General features: G+C 42.1%; 1 long non-coding RNA gene across 1 annotated transcript; it reads left to right on the top strand.

The window, feature by feature from the left end:
- The first annotated feature begins 11,352 nt into the window (after window positions 1–11,352).
- LOC309709126 lies at window positions 11,353–12,421 on the top strand. Its single transcript, XR_014277438.1, has 2 exons — window positions 11,353–12,219; window positions 12,251–12,421. It is a non-coding gene; the product is annotated as an uncharacterized lncRNA (long non-coding RNA).
- Window positions 12,422–12,655: the final 234 nt, after the last annotated feature.

Below are 12,655 nucleotides of genomic sequence, written 5' to 3'. Positions count from 1 at the left end.
CTGCAGATGATCTGTTAGCTGTTTGACAACTACTCTTTCAAGGATTTTTGATATGAAAGGAAGGTTGGAGATTGGCCTATAATTAGCTAAGACTGCTGGGTCTAGAGATGGCTTTTTGAGTAAAGGTTTAACTACAGCCAGCTTGAAGGCCTGTGGTACATAGCCGATTATTAGAGATAGGTTGATCATATTTAAGATTGAAGCATTAATTAATGGCAGGACTTCTTTGAGCAGTTTTGTAGGAATGGGGTCTAAAAGACACAGAGGATTGGAGGAAGTAATTATAGAAGTTAACTCAGAAAGATCAATTGGAGAAAAAGAGTCTAACTTAACATCAACGGTACTAAAAGTAGCTGTAGATAATGTTACATCTGTGGGATGATTATTGGTAATTTTTTTCTCTAATGATAAGAATTTTATTTGTGAAGAAGTTCATGAAGTCATTACTAGTTAACGATGGTTGGCTCAAAAGAGCTCTGACTGTTTGTCAGCCTGGCTACAGTGCTGAAGAGAAACCTGGGGTTGTTCTTATTGTCTTCAATCAGTGACAAATAGTAAGATGTTCTGGCTTTGCGGGGGGCTTTCTTATAAATCAGCAAAATATTTCTCCAATTATGATGATCCTCTAAATTTGTGACACGCCATTTCCTCTCCAGCTTACGAGTCATCTGCTTTAGGCTACGTGTTTGAGAATTATACCACAGAGTCAGGTACTTCTGATCTGAGACCTTAGTTTTCACAGGAGCTACAGTATCCAGAGTCATATGTAGTGAGGAGGTAAAATTATTATTAACAAGATAATTGACCTCTGTTGGGGTAGCATTCAGATAGCTGCTCTGCTCTGTGTTGGTACAGGTCATTGAAGATGATAACAGTGGGTGGATTACATTCTTAAACATAGTTACAGCGCTTTCAGAAAGACATCTGTGATAAAGTCTACTCTCCACTGTTGTGTAATCAATTATTGTAAATGTAAATGTTATCAGGAAATGATCAGACAGGAGAGGGTTTTCAGGAAACACTGTTAAATGTTCAGTTTCTATGCCATATGTTAAAAACAAGATCTAGAGTGTGATTAAAGTGGTGGGTGGGTTCTTTTACATTTTGAGAGAAGCCAATTGAGTCTAATAACAGATTAAATGCCATGTTGAGGCTGTCATTCTTAGCATCTACATGGATGTTAAAATCACCCACAATAATTATTTTATCTGAGCTGAGCACTAAATCTAGGGCTGCCACAAACGATTATTTTGATAGTCGACTAGTCACCGATTATTTTTGCGATTAGTCGACTAATCAGATCATCATCCATTGGACGTAAAACTACAGCTTATTGCACCAGCAGCATCTGCTCTTATATAACTATCATTAGCTTACAGCTTTAAGTGTTTAAGGTCTGTGCTAACTAAAAATAAAGACAAGATGATAGTTTATTAAATTTTAATGAAATTTGCAAATTGTTTCGGTGAAGTTTAATAAACTCCTTGCTATCTAAAATATAACAGGACACTGGAGTATATTCTGGAGCATCTCACACTTCTGATAATCAGCTGTCTGCTTGATGTTTATTCAGCTGTGTAAAAACTATAACTTTAATCTCAGACAAACTGATTTACTCAGGAACAAATAAAATACTAAAAAAAAAAGCCAAACAATAACATTTTAAGTTATCTAAGTGACTCATATGTTTAACCTGAGTAGCGAAAGACGGCGGTGGGTTTGAAAACGATTTGCGGGGAGTCCGGTGTTCTCACGGCGCTAGTGAGCCTAGCCCCCGGCTCGCTAACGAGCTAGTGGGTAACAGATGTCTCCGAAAACGTCGGAGCGCTTTTGAAAATATGTGGTGTCCTGATAAACTGAGCAGATATTTGAGGTTTACACAGCTACATTCTCGCCTGAAAATATGTTAAACGTTTATTTTGTGACCCAGAAAGAATAATAAGAGTAACATTAAAACTAACTAGCTGCCGCCATTGTTGGAAACTGCGCTGGGCCGCGCTATGAATTCTGGGACACAGCTGCTTCTTCTTCTTCGGGGTTTAACGGTAGCTGACATCCTTGTACATGCAATGCTGCCATCTTCTGTTTCAGTCCGTTATTACACTCTTGAATCCTGCCACTTATTCCTGCGTCTTTTGTGATCTTACAAAGCTTCAAACGACGCGTCGACTATTAAATCAGTCGTCGACGATTTTGATAGTCGACGTAATCGTGACTAGTCGACAAATCGTGGCAGCCCTAACTAAATCAGATAAAAAGTCTGAGAAATCAGAGAGAAACTCTGTGTAAGGCCCAGGTGGACAATAGATGATAACAAATAAGACTGGTTTCTAAAATTTTTCAGCTGAGGTGGACAATGCTAAGCATCAGGCTTTCAAATGAATTAAAAGTCTGTCTTGGTCTTTCATTAATTAATAGGCTGGTGTGAAAAATTGCTGCCACACCGCCCCCTCGGCCTGTGCTTCAAGGTTTCTGGTAGTTAGAATGACTCGGGGGTGTTGATTCATTTAAGACCCCTCATCAGCATTCTGTTTTCTCCTCTATGATGCAACCATCTGTCCTCCTATAATATTCAGTCCACTAGTCTATGTATCACTTTCATCTTACTAGTGACTTGGACAAGATGACAAACAGAATCTCATGCTTAAGATGCTGTCTGGTCTTCATGAGTGTCATTGTATGTGTATATGCATGTGGGGTTAGTATAGTAAATGTACTTTCTGTATGTTTTTGTGTTAGTCTCTCATCACACTTTCATTATTCTCATCACTGCTTAAACAACACACATCTCTCTCTGATTTTTTTTTAAACTGTACTTTTCTCAAAACAGAAAATAGCATTACAGCTGTTTCAGACTGAGAAACACCAAACACTCTTCGTGCTATCATTCATCCACACAACTATTTTATTCCTTTTTGTCCACTGGGCAGGTGATCTGCAGAATCATGTCTGCCCCAGCTGGATACCTTTTCACACACACCGTGACGTCAAACATGCTCACACTCACGGAATGGATCAGGAGAAAAACTTTCTTCATCTTCACACTCTGGGACCGAAACACCATATGTTTTTTTTGTGTTGTGTCAGGGATGGATATGTGGTTGTAACGTCTGTGTTCACTAACTTTACTTTCTGTTTCCTGCCCTGCCTAGTCTGTCTTGGACTCAATGCTGCTCCCAATGCCTCTCCATACCCAGCCTTTAATTTCTCCTCCACCTCTGCTCTCTCACGCTCTTCTCTGGCTCTTCGTTCTGCTAACATTCTTGCTCTTCCTAATGCTTTTCTACGGTTCTAAAGTAGTTGCAGTGGATTGAGCTGTTTCATCCTCAGGTTTCACAACCACTGCTTGCAATATTGCTCTTTTAACGTTCTGTGCTTCTCTTCTCTTTTGAGCCTGCTCCAGCCACAACTTAGCAACTGCTAACTGCAATTCCTTCCTCTGCTTCGCTTCCCCTGTTTTACCTGCTACGCTTACAGCTATTCTTTCTACCAGCATTTTACCTTTAACTTCCATTAATGTCCCTTCAAATCCATTTTTTTTTTTTTTTTTTTTTACGCCAACAACCTACATACTGCGTGCTGCCCGGTGAAAATTTCTCCATAAATTTTACATCTCCTTCTAAGGCAGACTTACACATTTTATTCTCCATTACAAGACAACAATCAGCCACACTCACACAGACCACATCTGGCCCGCACACACACACAACATAGGCCTATCGCTTGCGTCTGCACGCACAGCTAGCGCCTGCACACACAGCTAGCGCTCTCTGTTGAAAACTCTCAAACGCCCCATATGGCGGAGAATTCAACCTTCGGACACTCTCTAACGCCCCAAATGGCGGAGATTCCGGACTCTCTTCACGGCGGAGTCACCGAACCTAGGTTATCTCTACGCCCCACACGGTGGAGAAGCCTGCGTCTCTCTCACGCGGCTAGCGCGCTCCCGTACCTGCGGTCAACGCAGGGTCACGTAGCCGCTCTCTAAGGCCTTCTGTACTCACTGTTTGTTTACGTTCATGGGAAGTAGTGATGGGTCAGTCGCGAACGAAATGGCTCTTAGAGCCGGGTCTTTGACGTGAACGACGCGAGCCGGCTCCTTATCGCGAGCCGTGGGTTTTTTTTTTCTCTCACCCTCTCTCTCGCACTTTTTTCGGCTTCACTCAGCATGCGAGCCTTGTGCTTTATGCTTGGAAGAGGGGCGGTAGTTGCACTCAGTAGCACAGGAACAGAGCAGGAGGGAGAGAGAGAGAAAGAGAGCCAGGGACAACAACGTCACATTAGAAAGGTATAGTAATCATCCACAACTATTTTCAGTTGCAGATGATAAAGGATTCAGAAAGTTTATACATACAGGCCCATATGACAGAGAATGTGCATCTTCTTTTTGTTTTCATATTATAATTTATATTTAATTGTGTTGTGGTTTGCAGTGTTTTGTGTTGTTTCACTTTAAATTGGTTTAAAAGGAAAAAGCTGAAAATTTAAATAGTTAAAAGTTGAACTGTAACTAGTAGGTTTTTGTATTATATGATTTATTTATTACATTTTATGTGGCGTGAATAAATAAAAGTATATTTACGGTGGCCCCTAGAGACAAAGCATGTACAAACTTCAAATCACGTACGAACCCTGAAGCACGTACAAACTCCGAAGCACGTACAAACTCCAAAACACGTAAAAACTCAGAAGCACATAAAAACTCAAAACACGTACAAAAGACAACAGAAGTGCTCCAGGATGCTAGGCGCAGTGTTGAGCTTTTGTTACCTAGTGGCTACACAAGCCAGCAAGTACCAACGACCGGAAATGAACTTTTTTTTAAATTTTATTTGACTCTATATGAATGCTTGTGTATAAATACACAAACAATACACATATGCTTTCATGCTTTCAATTGTGTAATTTAAGTGATCTAGGTAGCTCTGTTTTGGAAGTTCAGAGCTACCTAGATCACTTATGCTAGAAATGCTAGAAATGAGTTTTGGAGTTTGTACGTGTTTTGTCTCTAGGGGCCACCGCATATATTTATATATAAACATATATGAATAAAACCACTTTTTTTTTACATTAGTAATTCCTTTTGTGCATCATTTTATATTATTGTTAATAATAAATTAATTAAAGCAACAAAACAACCTTAAGAGCCGGTTCGGAGCTGAAAGAGCCGGCTCTTTTTAGTGAGCCGAACCGAAAGAGCCGGTTCTCTAAAAAGAGCCGGAAATCCCATCACTAATGGGAAGAGTCTCTGGATCCCGTCAATCGTCATCCATCCCGAGGGGAGGTCAGGCGCAAACTTCCCGGCCTGGTGACAAGCAAAGTGAAACACCAGGGCTTTACGTCAATCATCCCAGACGTTGTGGTGGCGTCCTCTCCCTCTCCTCGGTGGATGCAATGTGTTAGGTTCCGGCTCCGAAGGACTAAATAAATGTTGGGTCTGTGTTTCCACAAGCCCTGCTAATTCTAGAGACTTATTCATCATGAAGAAAACAAGACAGTCGATCGATCGATCGATTATTTGCGCAAGGGAGGCCTGTGTCCACCACGAAAATGACCCCCAGATCTGACCTCCTCCTGCTACCTTTTATTGAGAGACAGTTCACACAAAACACGTCAGAACAAAGCCACGCCCACATGGTCCTAAGATGTGTGAACTTCTGTATTTAAGTAAGAGTGTGTGTGTGTGTGTGTGTGTGTGTGTGTGTGTATGTGTGTGTGTGTGTGTGTGTGTGTGTGTGTGTGTATGTGTGTGTGTGTGTATGTGTGTGCGTATGTGTGTGTGTGTGTGTGTCAGACCTCCTGCTCACCAAAGGGTCATAAACCCAGGAAGCTTACATCAAAAGAAACAGATCTTTCAGATAGGATGTATCTACAATAAAACCTCCCCCAGCACAGAGTGGTTGGAGAGGTGGTCAGGATCAAAGGAATGGCTTTGATCCTACTGCTTGAACTAAGACTGTACAAATTTAAGAAACACAATGGCAACATTCAACAATTAGACTTAACACAGGGCAGGACCCAAAATAGAGCCTTGAGGTACACCGTATTTAAGAGGGGCTATTTTGGAGTTGTGGGGACCCATATTGACATGAAAAGACCTTTCTGACAAATAGGCATACAGAAACCACTGTAGGGCAGATCCTTTTAGGACAGCATAAAATTCTAGCCGTGATAACAGGATGTCAAGGTCGACTGTGTCGACAGCTTGACAGCTGCTGACAAGTCCAACAATAAGAGGGCAGCAGGGCTGCCAGAATCCAGAGTTAAAAGAATATGGTTAAAAACCCTTAAAAGTGCCGTCTCAGTGCTATGTAGTTATTTAAAACCAGATTGAAATTTTTCAGAGATCATATTAAAATCAAGGTGGGCCTGCAACTGTAGGTAGATAGACCACTTTCTCCAAGACTTTAGATCAAGGGTGTCCAAACTTTTTGCAAAGAGGGCCAAATTTTATAAAGTGAAGATGCCTGGGGGCCAATGGTTCCTTTTGACTTTTTTTCCATAACAAAGTTACATGAAAATATAATGAAGAACAATTTTAATAGTCACAATTACCTTTGTTTTTAAAATAGAAATGTACCTAAATAAAAGACACTCAGGCAAGCATTTACAACTCTAAAGACACAATTCCGCCTTTCATTTATATCTGGAGAGTCAGACAACAGTGAACAAACTGTATAGAATACCCTAAATTTCCATGAGTTTGCAATATCTTTGCCTAATGAACATTTAAACAGGTGTTATAAGTAATGAAAAGTGTTCTGTTATCAATAAAGTTTTTTTTAAAGTGAATTTTGCCCTTGACTTTTACAAGACCTTTCAGGAAGCCAAAGTTTTTCACATCTACTGCACAACTGGAAGTTCACTTGCCGCAAGAAATAAACACATTTGTAAATTTACACAATATGTACACAACACACTCAACTATGAATTAAGAGCATAACATCAACAGTTAAAACCAAATCTTAAGAGTTTTAGAAAATACGTTTCCTTTTGTGGATTACATTAGCATGCTTTATGCTTTTTACTGTTCAGGAACACATGAGTAATGCAGGGATGTCACTCCTGGAGGCCTGCTCTTCATTTGATTCAACTGTGCTAAACCAGAAAGAACTAAAACATGCATAGCAGCTCTCCAGTACAGAATTTGGACATCCCTGGACTAATGAGAGGGGTGATACTGGGATCTAGATTTTAGTAAAGCAATTAGGTCTGGTTTGAGGGCAGTGGTTGAGATGTGTAAAATATCACGCAAGTGGGAGTCACTCATCCTTGATCTCAATCGGTTCTTGTTTAAGTTCATGACAGAGAATGTTTGCTCACACAAATATGTGGAACCAAATAAGCTCAGCATTTTCTTAGCAAGAGATCGCACTTCAGGAAACCTGTCTTTGTCTAGCTGCTGATAAAAGTCAACAAGAGAACACTGCCGGTGTTTTCCACTCATCGTCACACTGCAGCTCAATGAGCTCCAGCTGAAGCTGTGGAGGAGCATCATTAGGGTCCACGGAGAAGGGCGATGAGAAAAGCAGCATGTCTTTTTCAATAGCTGCAAAGTCCTGAAAGTGTTTGTTAAATTCTCCAGAAAGAGACGCGGTAGCTGTTGCGTACCCCTTCATCTGGACATTGTTACACCCCGGCCTAGGCAACCGGCGTGCAACTCAGGAAAAATAGAAATAAGGGAAAAAGGGCCCCCAAGCTCACTGCTCTTAAGGAGGGCGAACTCATAAAAAAGACTAATACGGGCTTCCACAAAAATAATCCCAAAACGAAAGTATCGACAACTATTTTCTTTAAAGCAAAATACGATATTTATTTACATCACAACACAAGGCGCCAAACTATTTACAACGGGGGGGGGGGGGGGGGGGGAGATCGCAACCATGACATACTGAAACACAGGGTTTAAATACCTAGAGGGAGCAATCAGGAAATGGACAACAAGAGGGAAACACAGCTGGGGCAACGCTTACACTGACGAGACAGGGACACGTAAATTGAACACACTAAGATAACACAGACTTTCAAAGTAAAACGGGAAGCACATAACAGTCACGCCAAAACAAAACGCCTAAAACAATACACTGCCAACGCCGAACCGTAACAACATTAATGTCCACTGGGAAACTGTCAATAACATCTTTCAAAGCTGGGAAGTGTGCAGTACAGGGCTCTGTTAGGGACAAGTGTCTTTGGAAAAGTTGCAGTTTGGTTCCAAAGGCCTTGATGTGAGCGTATAGCTGGCTCACCACTGCGTCTTTTCCTTGAAGATTAACATTCAGCGCATTCACGTGTTTCGTAATGTCAACCAAAAAAGCCAGATTTGCCAGCCATACAGGATCAGACAGTTCTTCCATTGGTTGTCCCGTCTCATCCAAAAACTGTCTAATTTCCTCTCTGAGAGAGAAAAATCGCTGTAGTGCAGACCCCTGACTTAGCCACCTCACATCATTGTAATAAATGACGTCACCATATTCAGCCTGGATGTCGTGAAGAAACTGCTGAAACTGTCGGTGGTACAGAGCTTTAGAGCGAATACAGTTGACTGTCTTTGCTACTGGTTTCATAACATCATCAGATTTGAGATGTTTGGCACAGAGAGCCTGCTGATGAATGATACAGTCAAGTTTAACAGCGTTACCTGCTTCTTCACTGACTTTATTGCAGATCAGTGTGGACAATCCGCTTCGCTCACCAGCCACGGCAGGTGCACCATCAGTAATGATCCCAGAAACTTTACTCCATGGTGGCGTCACATCATCAACAGCTTCACAAACAGAAGCCAATCCTCTGGTTTGACCCTTAAGGCTTTTGAGATCCAGCAGCTCCTCTGTCATGTTCATCTTGTCGTCGACTCCTCGTAAATAAATCAGCAGTTGCGCGGTGTCAGATGCATTGGTGCTTTCATCGCAGGCTAATGAGAAATAATCAAAATCCACTCCTCTGTCCCGCAGCTGTCTGTGAATGTCTGACAATATATCCTCACCTCTTCGTGCCACAGTGTTGCGTGCCAAGCAAACACTCAGAAATTCTCGCTTCTTCTCGGGGCAAATGTTCTCCACTATTTTCATGACACAGTCTTTGACAAACGTACCTTCAGTGAAAGGTTTGCCATGTTTCGCTATTAACATAGCCACTTCGTAGCTGGCTTTCGTGATATTTTCATGTATCTCACAGGCCCGCATGAAAAATCGCTGTTGCGAAGCCAGAGCAGCTTGGAGTTGCTTCACTTTTTCAGCGCGCTCACTCCCTGTTAGCTTGTTATATGCTGCAACATCTATACTGTCCTCTGTGTCCACTCTCCTTGTCATTGTTTGTTCTAGTATAATGTGATCACTGTTTTTGTCCTTGTCACATGACCTGTAAATAGTGTCTCTGTATGTTTTTACTAATTTGTGTTCAACACCAACCTGCCAGAGGGTCTGCAGATGGAAATTAGCCCAAGGCTGTAATCTAGCATATTTACATTTGTTAAAATGTTCATTAATATGTATTGCCCCTCTTTTTAAAAAATAAATAAATAAATAAAATAACAAGCTAACAGCTTAGTCTCGTAGTGTCTCCTAATGTTAAAATCCTTAAACAAGGCAACAGTCTCTTTACAAATCAGGCAAACACAATTTCCTCAAATTTCAGTAAAAAAATACTGCAATTCCCACCGCTCCTGAAAGCGGCAGCCCTCACCATCAACTTTTCTCTTTTTTTGTACAGTCGCTGATAGGTTTGTAGCATAAACCTATTCGCTGGAACGTTAAGGACAATTTAATTACACAGCAAAGCAAGACACGAGTAGGCAAAGTTCTTTATGTTTCTCGTGCACGGGAGAGAACTGGACAAACCCCGTTCCTTCGCTTGACCCCAGTTGCTCTCATCTGCTCCCCCATAACACTGCTCTTTTATTGTGGTTACATGAATATGCATAGGTGCATTAACATACGACGTATACATACACACAAAGAGTACCTTGCCTGTGCGTTGTGTAAGGCAAGGCAAGGCAAGGCAAGTTTATTTGTATAGCACAATTCAACAACAAGGTGATTCAAAGTGCTTTACAGAGACATTAGAAACAAGAACAAATAAAAAGCATGATTTAAAATTGATTAAAACAAGCAAATAAACTAACTAACTAATTAACAAACAAACAACAGTATATAAACTCAAAACAGATAAAATCAGAACAGTAGATAAAATCAGTAGTTAAATGTAAGTTTTGAAATTTAAGCTTAAAGTGTGGATTTGGTGCTTTATTCAAATGCAGCTGAGAACAGGTGAGTCTTCAACCTGGATTTAAATAAATTGAGTGTTTCAGCTGATCTGAGGCTTTCTGGGAGTTTGTTCCAGATATAAGGAGCATAAAAGCTGAATGCAGCTTCTCCGTGTCTGGTTCTGACTCTGGGAACTGATAAAAGACCGGATCCAGATGACCTGAGGGATCTGGATGGTTCATACTGGGTCAGGAGGTCACTGATGTATTTTGGTCCTAAACCATTCAGAGCTTTATAGGCCAGCATCAGAACTTTAAAGTCTATCCTCTGACGGACAGGCAGCCAGTGTAAGGACCTCAGAGCTGGACTGATGTGGTCCACTTTGTTGGTCTTAGTGAGGACTCGAGCAGCAGAGTTCTGAATGAGCTGTAGTTGTCTGACTGATTTTTTAGGTAGACCTGTAAAGATGCTGTTACAGTAATCAAGCCTACTAAAGATGAATGCATGGACTAGTTTTTCCAGGTCCTGTTGAGACATCAGATCTTTTATCCTTGATATATTCTTGAGGTGATAGTAAGCTGACTTTGTTATTGTCTTAAAGTGTTTTTCTAAGTTTAGGTCTGCATCCATCACTACACCGTGTAAGTGTGTGTGTGTGTGTGTGTGTGTGTGTGTGTGTGTGTGTGTGTGTGTGTGTGTGTGTGTGTGTGTGTGGGTCAGAGTGTGACCCATAAACAACTTCCTTAACCCTGCTGGTTTGGAAGTCCAACAGTTCATCTAAACAAAAGGCTCTTAGCCTAAAACATATAGACACGTTTATCCTACCATAAAACAATAAGAGAAGGTACGACCTCTCCCATGCTCCCAGAATGTGGGTGTGAATGCCACAAACTTGTAATCTGTCCTTTTTCCATCTCCTTTCAGCACGTCTGTAGTCACATCTGAGGGAGCGCGTATGTTCATTCAACCACGGCTCTGATAAATTCTTAGGCACAGTCCTGAGCGGAGCAATAGAGTCCAAGATATCAGTGCAGGTAGAAGGAAGAATGTCCGAAAGGTCCTCAACACTTTTACAGTTGGAGTTCATTATTCCAGAATCCATAAAGGCAGCAGAAAAAGTGGGCACTGTTAGAGTATTTCTCTGCTTTATCAGAGAAATAAGAGAGCTGAACCGGCTGTTCAAACCCCCACATGGCTGCCCGCTGGATTCGAAGCGCCGGGACGAGGTGCGACCTCTCACAACGAACGTAATATGGTCAACACCTTGGAGACGCTTACTGCTGCTGTGAAGGCTCAAAACAACACCATTGAGCGTATGAGGGGAAACATCAGAGAGAGGCCTGCTCAAAATGACACCCTTGAGCGACAGCTGGAAAACATCGCGGAACGGATCACTGCAGTTGTGAAGTCTCAGAATCAAAAGACTGACAACACCTTGGAACTGAAGTTTGATACCATCATGGGGAGGCTCGCGGCTCTCCAACGCGAAGTTGAGGGACCAGTCTCAGAGTGCTAAAATTCGAGCTGCTCACAAAACAGAAATCAACAATATTCAACATTCGGACACCACGGCGCCAGCTGCAGGCCCAAGGCTGGAGCCCACCAAAACAACTCCCTGATAACGACTGTGTGATGACTATTCTTCCCGTCCCATGAAGGCCACCTGGGTTGGCTGGCAGACTGTTTACTTAGCCTGATAGTGCGAAGGACACTGTCTCCGCTGAACTCTGGACACACACACACACACACACTTACACTGACAAGCACTCACTCATCCCCCTCCCTTTCCAACGCCTTCGATGCTTGTGCCCTACCGGGGAAGATAGCAGTCAACTGGACCAGCACAGATGCTGCAGGACCGGATGCGCTGTCTACGCCGGCTCTCTCTCACCCTTTACCCGCCCCTGTTGCTTGTCTCGTGTTTCTATGGTGTATTGATAGTCATGTGCTTTTGTGCTGAGGTGTTTTTTCTGTTATCAAACTGTTCTCCCACTAGGAGCTCAGTCTGAGTGGAGTTTTTTTTCTCCTCCTCTTACCTCATGTAGTGTATTTTCGTTGTTTTTTCCTATCAGCCTACCTTTCTGACATGTCTCCCCAATGTGATGTTTGTGTAAAGTTGGTCAGAAGGTTCCTTTGTGAGTGCGCATGCGCCATTAGCGTGCTGCCTGCTGTAACCCCTAATTTCCCTCGGGATGAATAAAGTATTCTGATTCTGATTCTGAGTATTAAGCGCTCGCTTTTTGTGCGCTGGGACGTACGGCTTATCTACCGAGCAGCACAGCGTTAGAGTGAACAACACAGGAAGATGATCGGAGATGCGCAACTCAGATATTTCCGTGATGCACACATCCAGCCCGTGGGAGAGCACCAAGTCCAGTGTGTGACCTTTTTCATGTGTGGGACCGGTAACCCACTGGGTCAAGTTAAAAGAGTCAATAATATTTAAAAAG

Source organism: Aulonocara stuartgranti, assembly GCF_965226115.1.
Source record: "Aulonocara stuartgranti genome assembly, chromosome: 6".
Taxonomy (NCBI): domain Eukaryota; kingdom Metazoa; phylum Chordata; class Actinopteri; order Cichliformes; family Cichlidae; genus Aulonocara; species Aulonocara stuartgranti.
The sequence above is the reverse complement of the archived record's forward strand: the minus strand, read 5'-3'. Positions and strand labels throughout refer to the sequence as shown.